Source organism: Ursus maritimus, unplaced genomic scaffold (assembly GCF_017311325.1).
Source record: "Ursus maritimus isolate PB19 unplaced genomic scaffold, ASM1731132v1 scaffold_4, whole genome shotgun sequence".
In the NCBI taxonomy this organism is placed as follows: Eukaryota; Metazoa; Chordata; class Mammalia; order Carnivora; family Ursidae; genus Ursus; species Ursus maritimus.
The window spans coordinates 31,577,574-31,602,957 of record NW_024426552.1 but is presented as its reverse complement, the minus strand read 5'-3'; positions in this window follow the sequence as shown (position 1 = coordinate 31,602,957).

Here is a 25,384-nt window from a genome sequence, read left to right as displayed (position 1 = left end):
TTTCTTTCTTTCTTTCTTTCTTTCTTTCTTTCTTTCTTTCTTTCTTTTTTCTTTTCTTTCTTTTTTTTTTTAATCCCAGGTAAACTGACTTTAAGAAAGAGATGAAAACTATATTCATGACATCATCTTCCTGCTGACTGGGTTTCTTTACTTATAACTAGTATGCTAATCCCTCTGGAGATCCTATGTTTTTATCTGTTAGAGGAATGTTGGCTTCTCAACATAAAAATAACAGACTTCATCTAATTCATAACACCTATTCTCGAGCACCTGTGTCAGCAATCATTTTGTCTGATAAATTATACATGACTATTAATCAATGACTGGCAATCTCAAGACTGAAATATTAGTAACAAAGACATTGTTCTCATATTCATTATTAAGAAAATGCACTTTGAATCTTTGCCTCTCTGAAATTTATCATACAGGTGGGAATGAAATGGCACATTATGGGTTCTCACAAGTTACCATTTTTAATGTTTCATCTAATGTAGTTGGGCTTTAGGAGAACAATTCAGTGTCTAATCCCAAGAGTTTTGAAAAATATAATATTTGAATCTTATTTGTTTTATGAAATTCTTATAACAGAACTTGATCAACATTTTAATTAAACTTGGGCTTCATCACTAGACTTTGCTTATTTTAGAGAGCTCTAGCTTTACACAATGTATGTCAGAGCGGAAATGTTATGCTCTAACTGGTTCAGCCTATAAAAACCTTGAGAATACTGCCAAGTGTCTACAATTATAAATGACTCTACTAGAATGAATGTATATGGAGTATTATGTTCAGTTCTTCAGTCAGAAGGCCAATGAAAACAATGGTGCTCAGCAAAAAGGTCCATGGCATGGTGTTTGTACATGGCATGTGGGTGCGTGTATGTGTGTGATATTTTGAAGGGATAAACAAATGATGAAGAGGAGCTGTCACTAGGAGAACACAAGGGGATTTTACTAGAATCAGAATAAATTGAATGCCATAAAATGCTGACCAGCAACAAAAATTCTCTCAGGTGTGACATTCACAGTTGGAAACCTGAAATTTTATAACTGCAAATGCTTTTGAGACAGAGTACCAATTTCTTCACTTGGCTCATGGAGAAGTTGAATAAAAGGACAGTGAAGAAGATATATAGTTTTAAAATATAAGGTATCTATCTTACATATAAAATATAAAATATATAAATTATGAAATACTGCATTAAGCTTCTCATTTCTCTAATTGTCATCATCCTCTTTGAGGCATTTAATGGTTTAGTATGCATGGAAAATTTAATGAACATAATCACGCAAATACAGAATCCCCAGTTCTAGTGGAATGAGATTAAGATTCAACAGATAGGAATTTAGATCAGATGTCAGATGTCCTGCAACTAGGCTTCCCTTAAGCCTTAAAGTATATATAGTAAGGAAGTCCTAAGTCTGCAGGGATAGCAAGTTTGGGAGAAAATGTGATGAATTTGACCTTGTGAATACTTAATTTGCAATGTTTATGGAAATGGAATAGGAGCTTGGAAGAGGGATTGCGAATGAATGTGTATAATGTCTTATAAATAAAGAAGCCCAATGCTGTGAAGATCACCATCATTTGATGGTTATTCTTACCATCAAATGCATATAACTGAATAGAATTACTATTACAGTCTGGATTGTTAAACAGATTAAACTCATGTTGATGGCTTGACTATCTCTCTTACCACTTCAAGGCCTAGACGTTCAAAGAGGGTAACTAATAACTGTCATGTTGGTAAATCGAGCAACCTTTTCACAGTCTTCATTCTCCACAATATTTGTCATTTTTTTTCTACTGTCCAACTCATTCTGGGTACTTTTTTCCCTTGGCTTCTATGTTACCTCATATTTATATTTGACTTCCTATCTCTGGGGTCACTAATTTTTGGCTCTCTTTCCTCTGCTCACCTTCGAAATGCATATGTCTTCCCAAATTCTTTTTTTTTTTTATTTGATTTATTTCTTTGAGAGAGAGCAAGGACAGGGGCAGAGAGGAAGGAAGAGAAAGAGAGAGAATCCTAAGCAGACTCTGTACTGAGAGCTCCAAGCCCAACCTGGGGCTCAATCTCACAACCCTGAGATCATGACCTGAGCTGAAAGCAAGAGTTGGATGCTTAACAGACTGAGCCACCCAAGTGCCCCTCTTCCCAAATTCTAACCTTTATCCTCTTTTCCATGTTACACCACCACCTTTGGTCACTCATTCCATAGAGGAGTTTGTAGAGTCATTAACAATCAAATCTAAATGTGTGATTCCCTAATATACACCTTTATTCTCAATCTATGTCCATTTGCATTAATAGACGTGTCCTAGGATATTTTAGTTCTATTTGCTTATTTGCCACAAAGATCCTTTGTCATTCGTGTTGTCCACCCAACGTCTAAATCTCCATACCGTGTTTGAAGAATCCCCCAACTACTGAAATATACCCAGTCTCATGTAGAAGCCAAATATACTGAATCCTTCCTTTCCCAGTCCTTTATGGCTAAAATACTAACACCTATGCTTCTGCTAATCATATGTGACTCTAAAACAGAAGCTAGAGACATAAAGAAGAAACATAATAAAATGCTGTCTGGTGACAGGCGTCTGGAATGACTGTAGCTAAATCCAGAGGCCAGTCTCAGCAGTGGGTGCATTACTAGAGGCAGTTTCTGTGACTTGGTCTCCGCAGTTTCCTTGGGGCAAACAAGCATCATCTGGTTCCCAGATGTAGGAGGAGTTGTGCCTTTGGTTGAACAGATCTGCATAATAATTTGAAAACTATTTCTGGCTGTGTGGCCTCCAAGATCCCACAAGCTGCCCAAAGTCCTTCCAACAAATTTGCTTTCTAGAATCAGTTATCCAGAATTAGTTACTCTTTTTTCTACTAGGAACTCTTGGAATTAACTCTACCTGTGCCAGCAGCTGGGGCCTCAACAGTTTATATTATTTATAAATTACTTTACTTTATTCATTTATAACGCAAATTCACGTTCTCTGGATATCTATTCAAACTGCAATCCATTATTGATTTTGTTTATTTTGTGTGACTTCCTCTCCATTCACCAATTTTTTATTCTGTAATACTCCATAGTTGGGAGAAAAATGAAACAGCTATAATTACATGGTGTCTTTTCCTTCTCTCCTACTGTATTCACGCCACAGGCATCATTTGCTCCTCTAATTCTCATCCCGTCTTGGTTAGTCATCATTATTGACTTAAAATAGTGCTGTGCTGTGTAATATATCTCTGCCACAAAAATCATTCTTCTTCGTTAAATCCTCTTCACCCACAGCTGCCTGCCAAGCTTCCCTCTTCGCCAGGCTGCAGACGCTGCATTTTCTCTGATTGTATGTGTGGCACACTCATGAATGCTTCTGGGGTACAAAATCATTCTAAACCAATAAATCAAATCAATAAATAAGTCAATAAATCTCTTTTGCTTTACAAACATCATCAATCTTTAGCAAAATGAATCACTCGTCCTTGTCCCTACCTTTTGGAACCTTTGAAAGGATTTCATCTACTATTATAGGCTCTTTTGGTCCTGTGTTAATGCTTACATTAGATAACACGCTTGACCTTGTACAAGATCCAAAGACATTTGACCCTAGGAGTCAATTTCAATGAACTCTGTTTTTTCTAAGAGAATTCCACAGGGAATAGAGTATGTTGAAGAAAGTAGTTTAAACAAAACTCATATATATATACACACACAGACACACACACACACACACCAGTTATTTTATATATATATACTGGTATATTTATATTATATATGTATATATACATATGTATGTGTGTGTGTGTCTTATATATATATATTATATCAATGAATTAAATTGCGATTTTTATATATGCAGTTAATTTTCCAAGAATTGAATTTCACATTTTATACTTATGGTAAAAATGTATGGTTAATCCCATTCTTTTTGTAATCTTTCTAAATTAATGTAGTAGAGTGGAAGTCGGTATAAAACTCTCCATCTTGTATTTTAATCAAGAAATGTCATGGTTCGACTACTTAATGGTCCCAAAAGGTTATTCTAGTTGGACTGAAAACCCTTATTCTCATGTCTAACCTCCACTCTATCCTTCTCCCCTGTCCCTACACACACATTTATTCTCAGCCACCTCTGCTCTATTTCATGCCCCCTGGAGACTGGTTCCTACAAATCACATCATCCAGGCTCTCTTGCCCTCTGGCATCCAGGTGGATTTGGCCAAAGGGAGGCTCCGTCGAAGGATCTGAGGGTATGAGGACAGAGTTCAGAATATTTCATCCCCCTTCCCTCCCTCCATCAGCCCTTTCCCATTTTCTCCCTGTTTTCTGTTTTTGTTTTTGTATATCTTGCAGAGGTCACATTTCTCTAGATTGTGCTATAGCTCCTGTCAGTCTACTGCAACTCCATGATCTAGCTCTCAACTAGTTCTGCTGACACGATTTTCTCTCCTTGCTGGGCATGCAGGCAGCTTCTTACTACTACTAGTCTCTGGAATGCCTTCTGAGATGGATGCATGGAGAGATTAGATAGGATACAAAAGAAGGTCAATAGATGATAGATAGATGATAGATGGATAGAGAGATGATAGATAGATAGAAAGATAGATAGTAGATAGATACAGAGATAGATACAGAAATGTCATTTTATTAACTTCTCATCAAAATTATAGCCAAGTGTGCCAAGTATGTTTCTTGCCAGGACTTTCATTGCTGCAGACTGTACTTATTTTAAGAAACAGAAACGAGGATTTTTAAAAAATGGTCAGAGGTTTAATATTTGGTCATGCTCTCAAGGTCTCAATGACTATTAATTCAGCTCCCAGAAATTACTGATGGGCTGAATAATTCACCTCTTCTACCATGACTGTGTGTAATCTACAAATTATTTCTGAGAATCCCCTCAGTTTTCTCTTAATTTTAGTGTTCATAGTATTCCTTTCCTGCTCTGTGACCTGCTTCTGATTTCCCAAGTGTCTATGATTGGCAAATGAACTAAAAAATTTCTTCTAAGAGATATTGATTGGCTCCTGCCTTGTGGAGTATAATTTCTCTAGAAAGCAACATTTTCCACCTTTCCCACAAAAGTCCAAAAGCACTGTCCACCAAACTAAGGTTTTTGTTATTCTGTAGCTATTAGCTTTCTAGGCTGTGTCACAAGAATTTTAGCTTATTTACCTTATCATAAAGTTTATCTGCCTCAAACATTGCTCTAATTCTTGAATAAGACTTGACAATGCAAAATTACTTTGCAATATGACCAAAGACACATCACCAACAGATAATTTTACAGAGAAAGTAGTCTCATAACCAGCTTGAAATTGAAAACCAAGATGTGACTGCATGACAATGGTATTCCTGACACCAAACATAATTTGTTAGTATAAGTAGAAAGCATACAGTTTTTCCAGCACTGAATCAGGAAACTGAGACTCAGGGAGACAAATCACTTAGGCAGATAGAAAGTTGAGACTAGATTTCATCTCTCCCAAGTTCTAATTCTATAAAACTACGTTATGAAAAATATGTATTTTAACTAAAAATAAATTAACTAACGTGAGTTAGTCTGAAATTAATAAAAATTTAGACTTGTAAATTTATTTTCCTCAATGAAGCTTTTCCAAATGTTTTTGTTTGAATATTTTGTAACCTAATGAAGGCAAAATTCAGGTAATTTCTCAATAAAGTAGGTAGTATTATATGAGCAAAATAACCCCCATATACATATTTCAAATATAGTATGTCAAATATGCATTAAAGAACCAGCAGGCTTGCTCACACTATACTTACTGAATATTCTATATTATATGTTTTAGTTTTGTAATGTACAAAGTAGACTTGCCTAATGCCCAGAAGAGATATATTTACTAAATATAGTTGCTGGCATGACTATACACTTAATAACCTATAGCTCTATACACTGCAGTTTGAACAAACAATATTTTAAATGGCAATAAATGAACTGACGCAAATTGAAAGATCTTTAATTTTCCATTTTTTTTGAGTGTGCAAAGCTAATGGAAGTTTCAGAGGTCATAGGAAAAGAGATTCATGTTCTATTTTCTGGTTTTAGCCCTGGGATAGTTGAAAGCCTTGGACAGTTCTGCTTGTGCAAACATTAACACAGTTTTTATTCTGTTATTGTTGCTGTGGGTTTATCAAGTATTCATGATGTTCACAGATATGGTGGGCTGATGTGTTCAGGGACTGAGCATAAACCTTTGTGTATAGCTGGCAGTAAAGGTGAACGATTTTGTTACATGCTTAATTTTAGTTCTCTTTCTCTCTCTCTCTCTCTTTATAATGTCTTAGCTATTTTTATAGCTGAGAAGTCCTTAGGAAGTCATGTTTTAATTAGTTTCATAATTTTTTCCCATTGGTAACATATTTTGCAGCTATTTGTAAGAAAAATTGTAAAGAAACCCAACAGGAAAAAAAATAGAATTACAAAATGTAAAATATCAAACACTATATCATGAAAATGTTTCCGTTGAATGACACTTGGAGTCTGGGACTCATGCCAGGAAATAAAAGCATTTTGGCTATGCAGTTTCAAGATCAAAAGATCAAATGTTTTTCATAATATATCATGCAGAAGTTATTTGTTTGATTTATAATATGTTTTTTCCATTCTCAGAGGGGGAAAATAGATGAATATAAAAATACAGAAAATGTTAAGGGATATGACTTACTTGTATTATGGAAGTGTCAAGATTTGGCACTCATTTGGAGAACTTGGTATTTCTGAAATTATGAAGTATATGTTGTGCTTTGTCTAATTCATACTCTAAATACACTTACATATTTACAGTTCCTAGATAAGGTAAGCAAAAAGCATCATTTATTTTAAATATATTTTAGCGCCTTTTACATCCTTTAAAATTAACACTGAGTTGGCATCAAATATTTTTTTTATGATTCTTTATGTTAAAATAAAATACGAAGCTCTAGGACTGTATTTTTAAATTTTCAATTTTTTTTAATTCCTTTCAAAATTAGAGAAAATCATCACAATGGCAAATGTAAGTTAAAGATGAAAGATTATTAAAAACAAGCCACTTGCATTTTGCCACTGTTTATATCCAGCCTTCTCCCATTTCCATACCTAATTAATTAATAGAATTTTTTAAAATTATGCCTAGTGTATGGATAAAAACTTTACTCTTCCTATAAAAAATCTGTATATGTTATATTGTATAGTGTATTGTAAACAACAGAGATTAATTTTTTTTAACTTTTTTTTTTTAAGATTTTATTTATTTATTTGACTGAGAGAGAGACAGCCAGCGAGAGAGGGAACACAAGCAGGGGGAGTGGGAAAGGAAGAAGTAGGCTCCCACCGGAGGAGCCCGATGTGGGGCTTGATCCCAGGACTCTGGGATCATGCCCTGAGCTAAAGGCAAACGCTTAACAACTGAGCAACCCAGGTGCCCCTAATTTTTTTTAACTTTTAAAAAAATTTTATTTATTTATTTTATAGACAGAGAGGTGGGGATGGAGGGGCAGAGGGTGAAGGAGAGAGAGAATCCTAAGCAGACTCCCTGCTGAGCGTGGAGCCCGACACAGGGCTCGATCTCATGACTCTGAGATCACGACTAGAGCCAAAATCAAGTATCAGATGCTCAACTGACTGTGCCACCCAGGTGCCCCAGATTTCTTTAATTTTTAAATGTTTTATTCACATGGCACATTCTTACTTATATAAAAAAGTAATAAAGTCCATCATGTTCTTTACTTATGTAACGGCATAACTTGTCAGATTTTGAAATTCTCTATGTTTAGAATAACAATAATTTGTCCAGAATATAACTATGCATTGACATCTTCTAGAATGATGATATTTTTTCTTGTCAACTTAACCACAGTACCACTTTACCAGAATAGATTATGGTTTGACCATGTATGTAGCTGTATCTTTTGAATAGTTATGCCTTGGTAAGTGCTGAACTGATTGATGAAATATGGTTCAATGTAATTAAATAGGCATTGAAACAAGTTATTTAATTTTATTGTAATTAGAAATGAAATACTAACAGTATTTTAGATATATGCTACTGACATGTGAATTTTACATGGGACTCTGTGTTTAGTTACAGTATGGGGGATTAGACTCCTGCCTTGACTCTAGTTAAGTAGAATTACATTTATTAAATAATTTAATCACTGTAAAGTAAAACTTAAAAAGAATAAATATTAACAGTGCATTAATACAGTTGCACTATGGTTTTTATCGTAACTGTCCCAAGTCCTAAGAAAACAGTCCCCAAAGTTTTGCCTAAGGACTTTTAGGCTCCAATTGATTGCTTACTATGCTGGATATTGTTAAAAACACATTATTATTATTATTATTATTATTATTATTATTATTATTATTATTATTATTTTCAGTTAGCCAACATATAGTATACCACTAGCTTTTGATGTAGTGTTCAATGATTCATTAGTTGTGTATAATCACAACATGTTCCCTCCTTTAAAAAAACCAAAAAAACCCCAAAAAACAAAAACCACTTTGTAGGCTTTAACTCATTTCACTCATTTCAGCTCTCTTAGTAGATACTATTATTATACCCTTACTGCAGGTGGAAAAATTGAGGCAAGAATATTTTCAAAGTCATACACCTAGTGAATAACCATTCTGAAAAGAAGTCTGTTGGAACTCTAGAAAGTTTAGATTGTTATAAAAAGAATTTCATAAATAAATCTGTGGGCAGTGCCATCCTTGAATCACATCTCTTACTACTTGGCTTTCAAATTTCTGTGGTTTAACTCATAAATTATTTACTTGGTTAGAGTGTCTTTGGTTGCCCACAAATAGCAAAATATTTGATGTGTTTTAAGGCTATAGTGGTGTCTCAGAACACAGTAGCAAGATTATAGACGAAAACCAGATTGGAAAGTCCTAAGGACGCCAGGGAGATGTTTGTCTCTTTTTCTTATTTCTTCTTCTTTCTATGTGTCTGCCTCCTTTTGTATATCTAGATAGATCTCTGCTACTTCTCTCATAGTTAAAAACAGTGGCCAGATGTGCACGTGAGCAGCCCCATGTACCTATTCCCTTGTGAAACAATTGTCATTCGGGGAAATTATACAAATAACCACTACTTAGAGTCTCTGGAAGTTGTTATAGGGCATACAGCAAATTAAGTAACACTTATTCAAGAGAATCTACTAAATTTCAGTAAGAACACCAAGAGTCTGCAATATTTAAGGAACAACCCATTTCCTCCCACCCCCCAGCTCAGCTTGCTAGAAGTTACATATTGAGTAAGTGCTGGCAAGACGGGTCTCTCTCCCCACAGCTCAAGCTTCCAATCAATGGAATATTGTGATTTATATTAAGAAATATATGTTTGATCTTTATCGCGTTCCTGGCACAGAGCTCCTAAGACTGTTGGAAATTCCTAAGTGATGACAAAAGTGTTGTGTGTTATGTTAAGGAGGTGACCTTTGGACTACACCTAAGAATGAAGGCAGATTACCAGTGGAGCCAACCATGTGACTGCAGGGTTGGAACATTCAGTCCCCCCCCCCCCTTTTTGCCCCGCTTCCACCAGTCTCCAAGGTGAGAGGGCTTGGAAGTTGAGTTCAATCACCAATGGCCAATGATTTCATCAATAATGCCTATGTAATGAAGTCTTCACAAAAACCCAAAAGGATAGGGGTTGGTGAACACTTGGACGTTTGGGGAGACTGGCACACCTAGAGAAGGCAGTGAACCTCCACTCCCCTTCCCTGTACCTTGCCCTGTGCATCTCTTCCATCAGGCAGTTCCTATATCCCTTTATAATAAGTCAGTATTCTAGTAAGTGAAATGGGTACTGTGAGCAGCTCTAGCAAATTAATCAAACCCAGGAAGGGGATGGTTGGAACCTCCGATCTATATCATTGAAAAGATAGAAATTATAAAAAAGAACTAAATGATAATTTCAGAGTTGAAATTGAAATAAAAATTTTACTGGAGAGGTTCAACAACAGATTTGAATTAACAGAAGAAAAAAATGGCAAATTTGTGGATTGCTAGAAATTAGCCAATCCAAAGTATAGAAGGAAAAACATGGAGAAAAATGAACAGGTTCTGAGAATAATGAGAGACACCATTAAGCATATTATCATACATGCCATGTGAATATCAGGCAAGGAGAGAAAGGAGTAAAAAAAAATAATGAATTAATGGCTGGAAACTTCTCAAATTTGATGAAAAATATTAATCTACACAACCAAGAAATGCAACCATCTCCAATTTGATAAACACAAGATCGTCGCACTCAGGCATATCAAATTAAAAATGTTGAAATCCAAAGACAAAAAACTTTTGAAAGCAGCAAGACAAAAATGACACATCATGTGAAAGGGTCGCAATTAGAAATAACTGATTTCTTATCAGAAAGCATACAGGTAGGAAGGCAGTAGGATGGTAGAGTTAAAGTGCTGGAAAACACACTGTCTACCAGGAATCCTGTATTCGTCAAAATTATCCTACAAAAATGAAGTCAAAACAATAAAATTCCCAGATAAATAAAACCTGAAATGGAGCTGGCTCAGTCAATAGAATAAATAACTCTTGAACCCAAGGTTGTGAGTTCAAGTCCCACATTGGTTGTAGAGATTACTTAAAAAAAAAAAAAAAACCTGAGTCAATTTGTTGCTAGAAGATCTACCTTGAAAGAAATACTAGGGGCGCTTGGGTGTCTCAGTTGGTTAAGTGTCTGCCTTTGGCTCAGGTCACAATCCCAGGGTCCTGGGATCATGTTCTGCATTGGGCTTCCTGCTCTGCAGGGAGCCCACTTCTCCCTCTCTCTCTGCCTCTTTGTGCTCTCTCTCTCTCTCTCTCTGTCAAATAAATAAAATAAAATCAAGAAAGAAAGAAAGAAAGAAAGAAAGAAAGAAAGAAAGAAAGAAAGGAAGGAAGGAAGGAAGGAAGAAAGGAAGAAAGAAAGAAAGAGAAAGGAAGAAAGAAAGAAAGACAAGCTAAAGGAATTCCTTCAGGTTAAAAGCAAATCACTCTTGAAAAATCCACACACAAAAATAACAAACAGCACCAGTAAATATAATCATGTAATTATAAAAGACAGTACAAATGTACACTTCTCCTTTCTCTTCTGAACTTATTTTACAATCTGTTGTGTAAAACAATGTGTATGTAATTGTAGTGTTAGTCCTAACACATGTAGAAAAGTAATATATTTGATAATTATAGTACAACACAGTTGCCTGGAATGAGAACTATATTGGAATAAGGAAATTATACCAAGTGGTAATTCAAATCCATAGTAAAAATAAAGACAACCAGATAAGGTAAGTAAGAACTTACTTAAGTAAGTAGCAAACTCTGTAAATATATACTTGCCCCCTACCCCCCCGCCAAAAAAAAAGGATAGTAGCCAAAATCTCCTGAGTTTAGAGATTAGAGATACAGGCCAGAACAAAATAAACAAATAAATAAAAGGGGAAAAAACCCACTAATCATAATTTTTTTTTTTTTATCCCAATCCCCATTCATGGAGAAAGGACTTACTGACTTGGCTAATTCCAGATTCCACCCCACCTCTTCTACCAGCCAAAGCAAGAATGATGGCGGAGATGGACTCCTGTTTGCTCTAACAAACATTGATCAAAGCACCATTGAAATGAGGGGAAGAAGCATTTTACCAACAGAGGAAAACTTGTTCTTTTAGGGCTATTCTGAGGAACTGAGATGCCCAGAAATGTGAAGACAGCCTTGAACCTTATGAATATTTCCTCAAAGTAAGATTTCTTCTGGCACATTATTTTCACACCTCAAACCCCAGTGGGTGATTCTATGCATACAGAACAAGGGCAACTCTCTCTGTCTTGATGAGGGCTGGAAAGATTCCCAGACAGGATGACACACGAGTCAAGTGTTGAAGGATGCACAGGAGCCAAGCAGGATGGAGATAACTTTCTCCAGGCACAGAGAGCATAATGGGTAAAAACATCAGAGGCTGAAGAACGTGTGCAAGAGATAGAACGCGACACTGGTGGGCTAGGTTGTCTTTGTATGCTCTTCTGATTTAGAACATCAGCCCCAGAGCAATGATACTTGAAGTTAGAGACTGACATTATCAGCTTTAGATTGTAGGCAATCGTACAAACCACATGACGGAGCATAAAATGGACGACAGCAGAGGAAACCATTCAGGAAGTTGTGACAGTGGTCCCAACGCCTTGGTGCGATGCTCCCCAGTCTCCACACTGTGTGCAGGAGTGGGCCTGCCGGTGTTGATTATGAGCCCGCTGTCCCTAGTGGCTAGGAACCACACAAAATACAAATAAATCTTCATTTCATTAAGTTTGTATGTCCTATGTTATGTAAGTTTTATAGCATATATTTTCCTGCTGAGTGTTTAGTACTACAAGAAAAATTAAATATTATTTCATATTTAAATTACTGACTGATTAATAGACTTCAACTATTTTGTATTTAAATCAAACCTATTAAAAAGAAATATGAGTGATTTAAGTAGAAAAATACACTTACTACAATCAACAAGGAGAACAAAAATTTATCTTGAAGAGTAATTTTAGTAATCTATATGAAAAGTAGCTTCAGGCTTACTGGAAAATTTTTACATGTTTGAGTCCTTTATGTGATTCACCTGCCAGCTTAGCTACTGAGAATTATGTAGATGATTCTTACTGGTTGATGGAGTGATTTTAGCTAAAATAAATTCAGATATAGAAATATAGTGGACTTATAATTTTCTCTTATTTCTCATGTAACCAAAAAAACTCTAGAAATATTCAAATCTTTGTTAAAAAATGAAAAGAAAGAAATATGCAAATATTTGTGTAAAAATGTTTGTAGTACTAAGCAGAAATTCATTTAAAATAGTGTTGATAGTATAATTCTTATATGTAACAATCTGTAAGAACAGTTGATGTCCTAAAGAATTACGTTTTATAACGTTTAAAAATGTCTGCCTGATGCTTATTTCCACTTTCTTTGTTTGTTATAATGGAAATATTTTGGGACAAAACTCATAAATTGTTTGTATTCTTTAATTCTGAGACAACGATGTACTCATTGTAAAATGTGTCGCAACTGAAGAAAGATGAAAACATTGTAATTTTCATAATTTCCAATAAAAACTCTTGTAATTTATACCATCATGAATTTACTACTGTGTTTCATTAAATGACTATTTACATGCAGACATTAAGATACCACTAAAATTTTAATATCTGTCTAAATTTTAAAGTCCATATTAAATCCTTTGTTGAATCTTGCTATGAAAACACATTAATTTAGGGCTGAACTATTATACAGTAGGTTATAAAAATAGAGTAGGTCGTAAAATTTGAATGTGAGTACATATAGTAAAGAGCTATACAAATCACAATTAGAAAGCCAGGTTCAATTTGTCTATTGCATAAGATAATGAGACAATAATTCAAATTAGGTAGACTTTTACTCAAAAAAAAAAAAAAAGGAACGTTTTTCAAGTGGAAGCAAAATGTGTAGATTTTAAATGTAGTCTTAAGAAAATATTGCAAAAAAATTGCTTAAATATTAATACGTTTAGTGAGCATTTTTTAAATTTCAGAAATACAAAAGGACGTCTGTTTTACCAAAGAAAGTTACTGTGTAAAGTTTAAGGAATACTTGAGTAAATTGGGTAACTGTGTGTGGTGAATAGAGTTGATTGGCCCTCAATATCCATTGTCACTTCCTTTTTTGTGTTTGATGGACCAAAATAATTATAAAGTTTACACTACATTCCTACTGGCCTTTGTAGTTAGAGTACCATATATGAATTATTTGGAAGGTGTCAGGGAGAGTTCATCCGCTTGCTGTGATTGCTACTGCCATCCAAGACCACAGAGATGTTCTTGCTTGAGGCCAGGTTCAGGATTCCAGAGTACAGTCACTAGCTCCTGGCTACAAGTGACTGTGGCAATGGGAGCAGGCAACAGCATCTGGATTCCAGCTGCATTCGTTTCCTATTGTTGCTGCGACAACCTACCATACAATTGGTGTCTTTAAATAACATGAAATTTATTATCTCAAAGCTTTGTAGACGAGAAGTCCAAAATGGGTCAACAGGGCTGCATTCTTTCTGGGAGCTCTGGGGAGAGGGTCTGTTCCCTTGTCTCCTCTAGCCAACACTCCTTGGTTTTTAGTTCCAGTGTGGCCACATTCCCTGATGCCATCCTATCACCTTCTTTGATTCTGATCTTCCTTCTTTCTTCCTATAAGGACCCTTGTGATCATATTGGACCAATCCTCCTCAATGTTATCAAATGTACAAGATCCCTTTTGCTTTAAAAATAACTTTTTAGCAGGTTCCAGGGATTAGGATGTAGACATTTTTTAAGGAGCATTTTTTTCAGTACACAACACCAACTATGCTTGTGTGCCCTTGAAATCAGTAGCGCAGTGGTTGTCTTTTGACTCCTATTTCCACAGCTCTTCTAATAATCTTCAAAACACCATATTAATTCTCTGTATACTTGCAATTCCTGGAGTTTCTATTTCCTATACAAAACTCAATTTAATATCTTTCATTTATTCAATTGATTTTGCAGATATTGATTTAGTTAGCATTTATGTACTTTACATGACCCTTGAATGTTAAGATACCATCTTAATGCTTTGGATGAAAGCACTTAGTGTTTGGATCACACTGAAACTAACATACTAGGAAGTTAATGTTGGCTTTTCCAATCTCTAAGCCTCAGTTTTCCCATGTGTAAAATGAAGTTACTAATATTTACTGTAGGGTAATTGTAGGATAATTGTGAGAATTAAATCAGACAATTTGGTTTCCACATCCAATACAGCTCATGGCACATAAAAGACACTAAAATAATGAGAATTATTGTCTTGAGTCTCCATTTGCTTTTCTTTTTTGTTTTCGTGAGAGAACAGATGGAGATAAGCACTGTTTATTTATTCTTTCAGTTAATGAAAGATGTGAGAATACCAACAAATTTTTACTGCTGGTTTGCTATTTCATAGAAAATCAGTAATATGTGTTATGACAACATGCACCTTTCCTTTTTGCTTTGTTATGGAAAATCTCAAAAATATCCAGACTAGAACAGTGAATTTCTATAAACCTATCATCTCACGCTAAAAGTTATTAACCCCCGGTCAGTATAATTTCATCCATTTTCCCATTTCATCCTCTCCTCCTTATATTATTTTTAAACAAATCCCAAACTATCATTCTTCAAGTATTTCAATATGTATCTCAAAAATATAAGGGCTGTATTTGTATTATATACTAACAATACCGTTATCACATCTAAAGAATTTAACAATTATCTTTAATCTCATCAAATATCAAGTTAGTATCCAAATTTTAAGTGTCTCACAAATTTGATAATGTTTTAAAGATTATTTCTTTTATTCAAGATTCAAATTAAGTCACACGTTATGACCAGTTAGTAAATCTCATCATTTTTATGTTATAGCTTCTGGTTCCATCTCTCTCTCTCTTTTTTTTTAATTGCAATTTATCTGTTAAAAATATATATAGTATTTAATTACATATATATGTCTAATTTAAATGTCCAGTTTATCATGTACTAAATCTCTGTCAAGAAGTTTCTTGCTATAAAAATTTGTTGTTTTTGTTGAGATTTTTGGAAGGAGTGAAGTTACATATCTGATGATAAAAGGATTAGAAAGTAGCAATAGCATGTATATTTTTTAAAACTCTTCACATCTACTATTTTATTTGATCAAAGATAGTAATTTACTTTTTGTTAAATGTAATTAATATTTGAAACAATTCCAAAAATAATTTTAAATAAATTATATTTTGTAACAAATTTTAGATTTTTATCCCCCTTCAATATGTACTTCAGAAAGTTTTATTGGTTATATAGAAAAAGGTTTTTTATAAAGATTATATTTCATAAATTATATCTATGAAATGTTTTACTTAGGCCTATTCTACCGCCTGAAGTAGCATGACCTGAACTAATTCATTAAAGCTAGAGTATTCAATATAATTCACCAGTGTAATTATTATTAAGATTGCTTTGGGAAATGGCATTACTGAAATCAGCAATGGTCAAGTAGACAAAGCCTTATTCTCATGGTATGAATTTTTATAGATACAATTTTATTTGTTTAAAGATTTCTCAAGGGCTAGTTTCATGTATTCCCAAATTGTGATTTGCTCAGAAAAGGAGGGCGCATGTTAACCATGACACATTTAAATGAGAATGGGCACATTTTTTTTTTTTGCTTTATTCAGTACAGTGTTCTATCGATTGATTTCTTCATTCAAAAGAAAGAAAGAAAGAAAAAAGGAAAGAAGAGGAGAGAAAAGGAAAGGAAGGGAGGGAGGGAATGCAGACTGCAAACCTATATTAAACTAATAAAAATCCATCTCTTAATAATAACTAATATTTTTAAATTGATACGTTATAAACAGAATGAAGAAATAGCTGAGAAAACCTGAACCTATCATATGGAATGGATTTTAAATAGTGCTACACAGCTATCATAAATCTATGTACAGATAGACATTAGGAATTGTTAACTTACTCCAATATGTAACTGATCAAAGCAACATTCACTCATAATTACTGTATTATTAGATTATTCTTTCCTAGCATACTTGTTTCATCATATTCCAGAGACGAGGAAAGGATGAACTGCCATTCCTATGAACCAAAAAGTTGAAGTGAAGTACTTACTTTGCATTAACTAACATGGGTCATAAATTGTAAAAGAAATATCCATATATATTATATTTGTTCGTTATATATATTTTCGTTTATAAACTCAGGCGTTTCAAAATAAGAGTAAACACTGCAATGGGTCATGAAGACTCTAACTCATCTCTAGAATGCTTAGATAAATGGTCTATACATTTTCTAAACCCCTATGTTGACTCTATTAACTATGCTTTCTCAGCTTAGAGTGGCTGGACAATGAGTTTGTCGTGATTCTCATTAGAACCTCTTCTTTCATCCCTCTGATTCTACTTGTTTGCCTCTATTATTTCTACAGTCCACACCAGGACATACCAGATTTGTTACATTCTTGGATTAGTGCCAACATAGGGATTATGAAGGATATCTTGTATGCACACTACACAACAGCATTGGGTCTATCAGGCACTCATTCTACACAGGTCTCAGCCCAGCCCCACTTTCTGCAGCACGCTTTCTCCTCCAGGAAGATTGAAGTGTGTGGCCTTCCTCCAAGTTGCTGTGACAAGCTATACTTAATCCCATCTAAGCCCAGGTCACAGGGTCTAGTGACTGTAACCATGCTTTATTGTATCCTCACTGACAAGGCCCCTGTATTTTATCATTACATAGCTAGTGACTTGCACAGTATACAGATTGGAGCAGATCTGAACACATGTTTGTAGATGGTTTTATGAATAAAGTAAAATAACCTCCACAACCACTAATCTCCAATTGCTTAACTTTTAGAATTGACGGACAAAGAAATGAAAAATTAGCAGTGAACGCCAATGTAAATATCCACAGGTAGAAGCATGAAGAATGGCCACCAAACTCAGTCTGGGGGCCTAGAGAAAGCTTCCCAGAAGAGAGACAAGAGCTGAATCTTAAAGGATGAATAAGAGCTTTTCAGTCTAAGAGAACGGAAAGAGGTTCCAGGTAGAAGGAGCAATACCAAGAATGTAACAAATCTGGTATGTCCTGGTGTAAAGGCATGGAGGATGAGAGACAGAGAGAGGAGGCATGGAGGATGAGAGACAGAGAGAGGAGGCAGATATGAAAGTGTCAGGTATGCCTTTTGTCCCACGTTAAGGAGTTTGAATACAGCCCTTTAGTGGGGGGAGGGGGGCCAAAATGTTATTATCGTTACAGAATGCTCTTATCAGGTTTTCTGTGAATTATTTTTAATTAAATGTATTACGCCAGCAAGGTGTAAGTCTGGGTTGGAAGAAGGGTGAGATGAAGATGGGGCTCTTGCACCCCAGGCAGGTGCCATAGGCCAAGTGGGAAATAATCATATGATGGCACTGGAAATTGATGATACTAAAGTGGAATCAAATGGTGGCATTAGGAATCATGTTTTAAAATAGACTGAGGGAGCTTGGGTGGTTCAGTCAGTTAAGCAGCTGCCTGTGGCTCAGGTCATGATCTCAGGGTCCTGGGATCGAGCCCCACGTCAGGATCCCTGCTCAGTGGGAGTCTGCTTCTCCCTCTGCCCCTGACCCCTCTTGTGCTCTCCCTATCTCTTACTCTCTCCCTCTCTCAAATGAATGAATAAAAGTTAAAAAAATAAAATAGACTGATATTAATCTATAATTAGATGTACAATAACTACAAATCTCAAGACCTACCCACCCCTGATATTTGTGGAGCCTGGGTCAAGAAGACAAAGGGAGGGTTGTATACACACCCCATGTGTAAATATTTTAATGTTTTAAATCAAGGTACAGAACTATTAACTACAATATACCCAGCCTTCTGTCATGGAAATATACCTTCATAATAACTTGGAAGACCAGGTCATAAAAATTGAAATTCTGATAAGTTTTGGAGTTCCATGCTAGAACCTGACAACTCGAGGAGATCTTATTCCACATTTGATTCCAGCCTATGTGATGAAAGACTTCAAGCATTCACATGTGGACTCCAAACTCTATCCAATCCCCTTTCACCAGAAAAACACCCCTTTGGGTTATTACTTGGGCCTTGGAGGTCTACACTCTGCAGGACTGAACTGGGAAGCAGCCTTGCACAAGCCCTGAAAACAGACTCCGGGCCACATGAGTAGGCATTTTGAGATTCCCTGTGCTGAGCACATGGTCTGCAATAGGGCTGCATTCTCCATAGGGTCACAATTGTCTCTCTGACCCAGCAGACCTCTTGTCCTGACCCAGCACACCCCTTATACTGTGGAATGGTCTTGGCATTGGTCCAAATGTAGTGTTTTAACATAGAAAAATACTTAATAGTATTATATAGATTTCAGAGACTATATTCCCCCTTCTGGTTGTTCACGGTCTTATTTTACGTCTTATTAAATGCAGAAGGTGAGTCTCAGTATTCTTTTTGAATGTGTCTTCTCTGCTGGTACTTTCTACAAAATTCCTTAAATAAAAAGATTGCATCCCCTTGGAAGGAGAAACTAGCCTGTTTTAAGCAGTAAAGATGATAGCGCAGTCTGCTTTTGTCAGTCCTGAGATTCACTATCAAAGGCCACAGCTGCATAAACTGGGGTTAAAAGCCCTCAGCTTGCTTTCTCATTGTGTTTTTCCTGGTTAACTATCTTCTAGCCAATTACATGTATGCTACTTTAGCCTAAAGATTTGTGTTTCTATTCTAGTCTTTACCATTAATTATCTGGATGACCTTGGACAAGTTACTTTATCACTCTGATTCTACCTCATTCTCTTATTATTTGCTTTAGTCATTTCAAAGAGTTACTATACTAGGAGAAAGTGAGGTATAAAACCTTACTTTTAAGAGTATGTACAAATGCTGTGAAAACAATCATATGCTATAAACAAAAATATGTTTTAAAAGGAAAGTTATTTCTTTTGTAAAGAATGTTAATTCGCTAGTTTTTTTGGTTTTTTTTTTTTTTAAGATTTTATTTATTTATTCAACAGAGATAGAGACAGCCAGCGAGAGAGGGAACACAAGCAGAGGGAGTGGGAGAGGAAGAAGCAGGCTCCTAGCAGAGGAGCCTGATGTGGGGCTCCATCCCATAACGCCGGGATCACGTCCTGAGCCGAAGGCAGACGCTCAACCGCTGTGCCACTCAGGCACCCCTAATTCGCTAGTTTTTAATAAGTCCTTTTGCCTCACTGAAATGGGTGGAGATTCTTATACATTGTGCATAAAGCCAGTAATATCCTTTTCTTCCTAATATGAGTGGCTGTAATGGATTAATACATTACTTCAAACCAAATAATGACCATCATTGTCAATCTAAACATGACTTAATTAGTTTGTTCTTTTACTAAAATTAAACTTTACATAAAAGTATTTAAATTTCGCATGTATTTCTCTCCTATTTATGCAGATACAAAAGTATATTTATTGAAATAATTTTAAAAGATTCATAATTATGTTCAATTAATGTAAAATTCTAAAATAGAAGCATTTTAATACTTTCAGAAATTATAAAATCAAAATTGATGTTCCATACTTTTTATTAATTTCAGGAACATGTTCCAGGGAACTTTGTATAGTATCTTATTAACTATTTCATCAATACTGATTCAAGTTATCAAAAAGCTAAGTATGAACAATCATAGAAAACTGTAATTGTCCTAATTTATCTAAAAATATAAAGACACTGAAGGTCCATAATACTTGTAATGTTACTTAAATTCAACTTATGCTGTCTCTTCTCTCTTCTCTAAAATATTTTCTTTAAAGTTTCTGAGATTCTTGCTGTTAGAGATTCCATATTCAGTTTGAAATTAAAGTGAAAAGCCATGAAATGGGTGTAGGTCAACTTGTTTGATAGAGATGTGACTAAGGGTGAAGCAGTAGGTCCAAAGTGTAAGTCTCAAGCATTTCAAAAATCCAGATCATGTTTGTCAAGGAAAAAAAAAAAAAAACTTGCCCTGATTTGACTGATGATAGTATTTGTACTTTTAATATTTGTTGACTAAAACAAGACAAGAAATAGAGAAGCAAAAAGATATTTTTGTGGGGTCTGAATTTAACACAATGATTCAGATCTACCATATATAATTCAATGAAAAAATTAAATAATTAAAGTGGCTTCTCCACCTGTAATTAATCTATTTTTAAGAAAAGATTTTATGTATTCATTTGACAGAGAGAGAGAGCAAGCACAAGGAAGGGGAGTGGCAGGCAGAGGGGGAGGGAGAAGCAGGCTCCTGCTGAGCAGGGATCTGGATGAGGGGCTCCATCCCAGGACCCTGCATTCATGACCTGAGCCAAAGGCAGTCACTTAACCCACTGAGCCACCCAGGCACCCCTCCCTGTAATTAATCTTATCTCTCATTTTATCCACAAATGCCCCTCGTGTAATAAAAAAGGGTTAGAAAACTTGTTACTATTTTTCTTTAGGGTAAATGCTCAGTCTTTTATGATTTCTTTCAAATAGACTTTTTAAAAATTTTTCCTTGTGTGACAAGTTGGTATACTGAGAATTTTATACAAACTCATTGACATTGAAGGGCTATCTGGTCTATATGTTGTCTCCTGCCTTCTTCCCTGGATAATGGTGAGGAAAGCTCATCTCACCTTGCTTTGCGCATTGGTCCCTGTCCTATAAGCATCAGTGAGGAAGTGCCTGTGGCTGGTGGAATTGATTGTTCTCTTGCAAGGAGAAACACCGTGATTACTCACAATGAGCTTGACCATCACCCCCTGCTGACTCTCCTTATTTAACAAGCACACATATAATGTTTATCAGGTACCAGGTACTATTCTAAGTGTGTTATATTTATAACTGATTTAGTTTAATAACAGCCCTGAAAGGAAGGTACTATTAATAATCTCATATAGATGATGGAATGGGAGTTCAGTGAGGTTCAATAATCTGCCCAAAGTCACACAGCTCCTAAGAGGCATGGTTGGATTAAAACCACGCAGGCACTGTCTTGAATGCACGCAATCAACACTCTGCTATGAGGTTTTTAGACTTTTTGCACACCCCTCCAGTGATGCTTAAACCAGAGACTCTCTTGTGTTCTCCCTCTGACTATGGCTTAGATCTGCCCAGACAGGTTGCTGTCTTAAAGGGACACCTCTACTCCACCTTCAGCTGAACCCTAGTCAGGACCACCCACTCAATTCTCAGCTACTTAAAAGTGACATAAGAATTGAGATTTTTTTTGTTTTGTTTTTTTTGTTTGTTTAAATTTATTTTAGAGAAAGACAGAGAGAGAGAGAGCATGAGTGGGGTGAGGGGCAGAGGGAGAAGCAGACTCCCAGCAAAGCAGGGAACCCATTGTGGGGCTTGATCCCAGGACTCCAGGATCATGACCCGAGCCAAAGGCAAACGTTTAACAGACTGAGCCACCCAGGCACCCCAAGAATTGAGATGTTTTTTCAATGTCTACTCTAATCTATTTGGAAATAGGATGCTTGTCTCAGATCTTCCTACCTACACATCTTGTTCTCACTTCTGTTTTAATGTAGCTACCTTCATGAGCTCCAAAGAATACAAATGGGACCAAACTTCTCTCTACCTAACTTCCCTTTCCACTTATATGGAGGGGCAGGGACTAGCTGGCTGGTGCTAAGGCCCTTCGCAGGAATTCAGGTGAAGCCTTCACCTGGTATAATCTCCTCCAAACTTGTCACGTAGGCTAACCTTTCAGGAGTCATAAGGACACCATGTTCCTTCCTGTGAGGAGGCAATATTTCTTACATTCATACTCTTCAAATAAGATTTTGAAATTAAAAAAATTTCTCTCTACAACTATTTCTATTATTTCTCAATTGACTCAAGAAATCTAATTAAAATTCAAAGATGGGAAATTCTGCAAAGCCAACTCTTTAAAATGGTATTACTCAATGGGTGGGGGAAAAATAGCATTGTCTGTGAGTGTGAAAATGTATTGGTTTCATATCAAATATCTCTATAGCTTTATTGTATATAGGTATCTCTTTTAAATGTATTTATACATTATTTTTCACAAAAGCATCTTCTTATAGTTGAGAAGGTTTTGTACTAAATAAATAGGATATTTTTCCTTTAGTATATGGTCAATATTTGATAGTCACAGATATTGGAGGATTCCTCATAACAACCCCTGGCCACCTTGTCTGCTCAGAGAGTCTGGGACCCAGGTATGAAAAACTAGTAATGCATGGTCCTGGGTGGTATAAGGCAGTTTCACATTGTGGGGAATTTGGCCTCCTATAACAAAGAATGGATAAAATGAGGGAAAATTATTGTATCCTTAAAGAAAAGGTAGAAGGATAATGGACTAAAGTCTGCTTTTTTCCACAATTAGGATGCCCTATTTTTGGATCAGGTGTTCTAAAACTGGTGAATACACACATTAGAAAACTAATTGATTTGGCTAAGAAAGATTCTAGAAATCATAGTTGCATATTGTCAAAAGGACCCTGGTAAGTGACAGCAGAGACAATAGCAGCAACAATTTGATGGCAGTTCTCCAAAGATCTTGTTTTCCTGTTTAGAGCTCTCAAAAGGCTCCCAATGGTATGAATGCTTTATTAACATTTAGACCTCACGAGGTGGCTTCTGTCTGTGGATAAAAAACAAAGGCACTCAGGGATTCCAGTTCCACTCACATCTGTAGCTTCTGCTTTTGTCTAAATTTGATATTTTTGACAATACGCCCTTCAGTAAAAAGCTTCAACAGCTTGTGTAATTATTAACATGAGTGCTGCAAACCTTTTGTACTGTACTTAAGAGTTGCCAACCTTCACTGTCAGGAAAATCATGGAAAATTAAATTAGGACAATAGATGAAATAATGGATGTGAGGGAGTGAAATCCCTAAGTGCTTTGGTCATGCTGCTAATGAAGAAATACTCTCCCCCCCCCCTTTTCTCTCAGTTGTGAATATCAGATCTTAGCATAAAAGTCTACTTTATATGCTATTTTCTTTTTTATATAAGCTGCTAATGATTTCTTGAGTGGCTCCTTTAAAGTGGTCTTTTTTAATACAGTGTTTCAAAACCACTGTTGCATTAACAGAACTGCTTTAAAATAGGCCAACTTTCAAATTACAAAAGAAGAGAGAGAGACAGAGAAAAAGAAGAAGCTGGAAAGGAAGCTATCAGATCTGGCATGTCTTTAGAGTATGTGTCTAAAAACATTTTTATATGGGCTTCTATTAAAAATTACACTAAGTGACCCAAACACAATTATGTTCCTACAAGACCCTGTTGCATGAGGCAATACATTACTGATTCAGTCAGGAATGAAAACAGAGCTTCCCACAGAAATGCTGAAGAAAATAATTCATGTAATATTAAACATGATGATCAGGGATTACTGTATCTCTCCTAGAGCTTACTTCATTTATTTTTCTAATTTTATGGGAATCTTTATATCAATTTGATCAATTTCTAATTAATTGTGAAACATTAATATAAACAGAAGGGGAAATGAAATCATATAAAATGATAAAATTGTGAATTGTCAATGAGAGACAAATGAATTCAGCTGGCTGTCGATATTACTAAAAAAATAGGTAGATAACTGGAGATAGGTAACTGGAGAATTCGAAGGAAATAATATGGGAAAATGGTTGAAAGAAGGGATAATAATTCATGCTTGAAAAAAAGAGACCCATCCTGCCCATCACCAGCATCAAGTGAGTTAACAAAACATCCTACTAAGTGTCCTCACTAGCACTTGCAGAGAACTAGGAAGTACAAAGAGCAACTTCAAGAGCACTCAGCAGGACGTTTCTTTTGCTGGGTGGCCCAGTGACGGGGAGAGCAGTGAGGATGGGAGCAGAGTCCACCACATCGCTTGGCTAGATGCGTGCCATAGTCTACAAAAATAGTTGTCAAGTATCTCAGAACAAAAATCCTCTTTTTTAATAGCAAATATTTCATAACACCTCATTTACCCCACACATAATTTTAAAACACAATATACTAACTTTAATGTAAATGAGAGAAAAGATATTGTAATTAATAGTTTTGTTTAGAAATGCTTAAGTATGAGCACACTAGAAGACCTAAGAATGATATTTACACACACACACACACACACACACACACACGCACACGCACACATGCATATAGTCAGGAAACCCAGCTAAGGTGTATAGCGGCACAGAAATGTTTTATTGAAAACTTAAGTACCATGATTTTTTTGACATCTAAAATTCAATTTCTTGAACTGAATGAACACTAGTTCTTGGTAGTTTTAAAAATTAACAACAAAATACATTTTTTAAAAATATATATTGTATATATTGTAGTATCCTACTGTGGACATTTTTTTCAAGATTTTATTTATTTATTTATTTATTTATTTATTTATTTATTTATGAGAGAGAGAGAACACAAAAGCAGAGGGGAGGGGAGAGGGAGAAGCAGACTCCCTGCTGAGCAAGGACCAATTGGAGTGGGGGTGGGGGATCCACCCCAGGACCCTGGGATCATGAACCGACTGAGCCACCCAGGTGCCCCCCTGCCCCAGACATTTTAGTACATATTTAAAATTCTGAAAAAATACTTTATGTTTGAACACAGAGCATGTTTTGTATCACGTAAGATTTAAAAAGCCTTTTCATGTAATTAATCAGCTGAGAGAGATTTTGAATTTTTTGAAATGCAGAATAATTCTTTATTGTGAAGGATCATCCCAGACATTTCAGAGTGTCTAACATACCTTACCTCTTCCCATTAAAAACCTTTAGCTCCTGACACCTCTCCCTCCAGTCATTGTGGCAAGAAAAACACTCCTCACAAATTGTCAAAACTCTCTTTAGGCCTTTT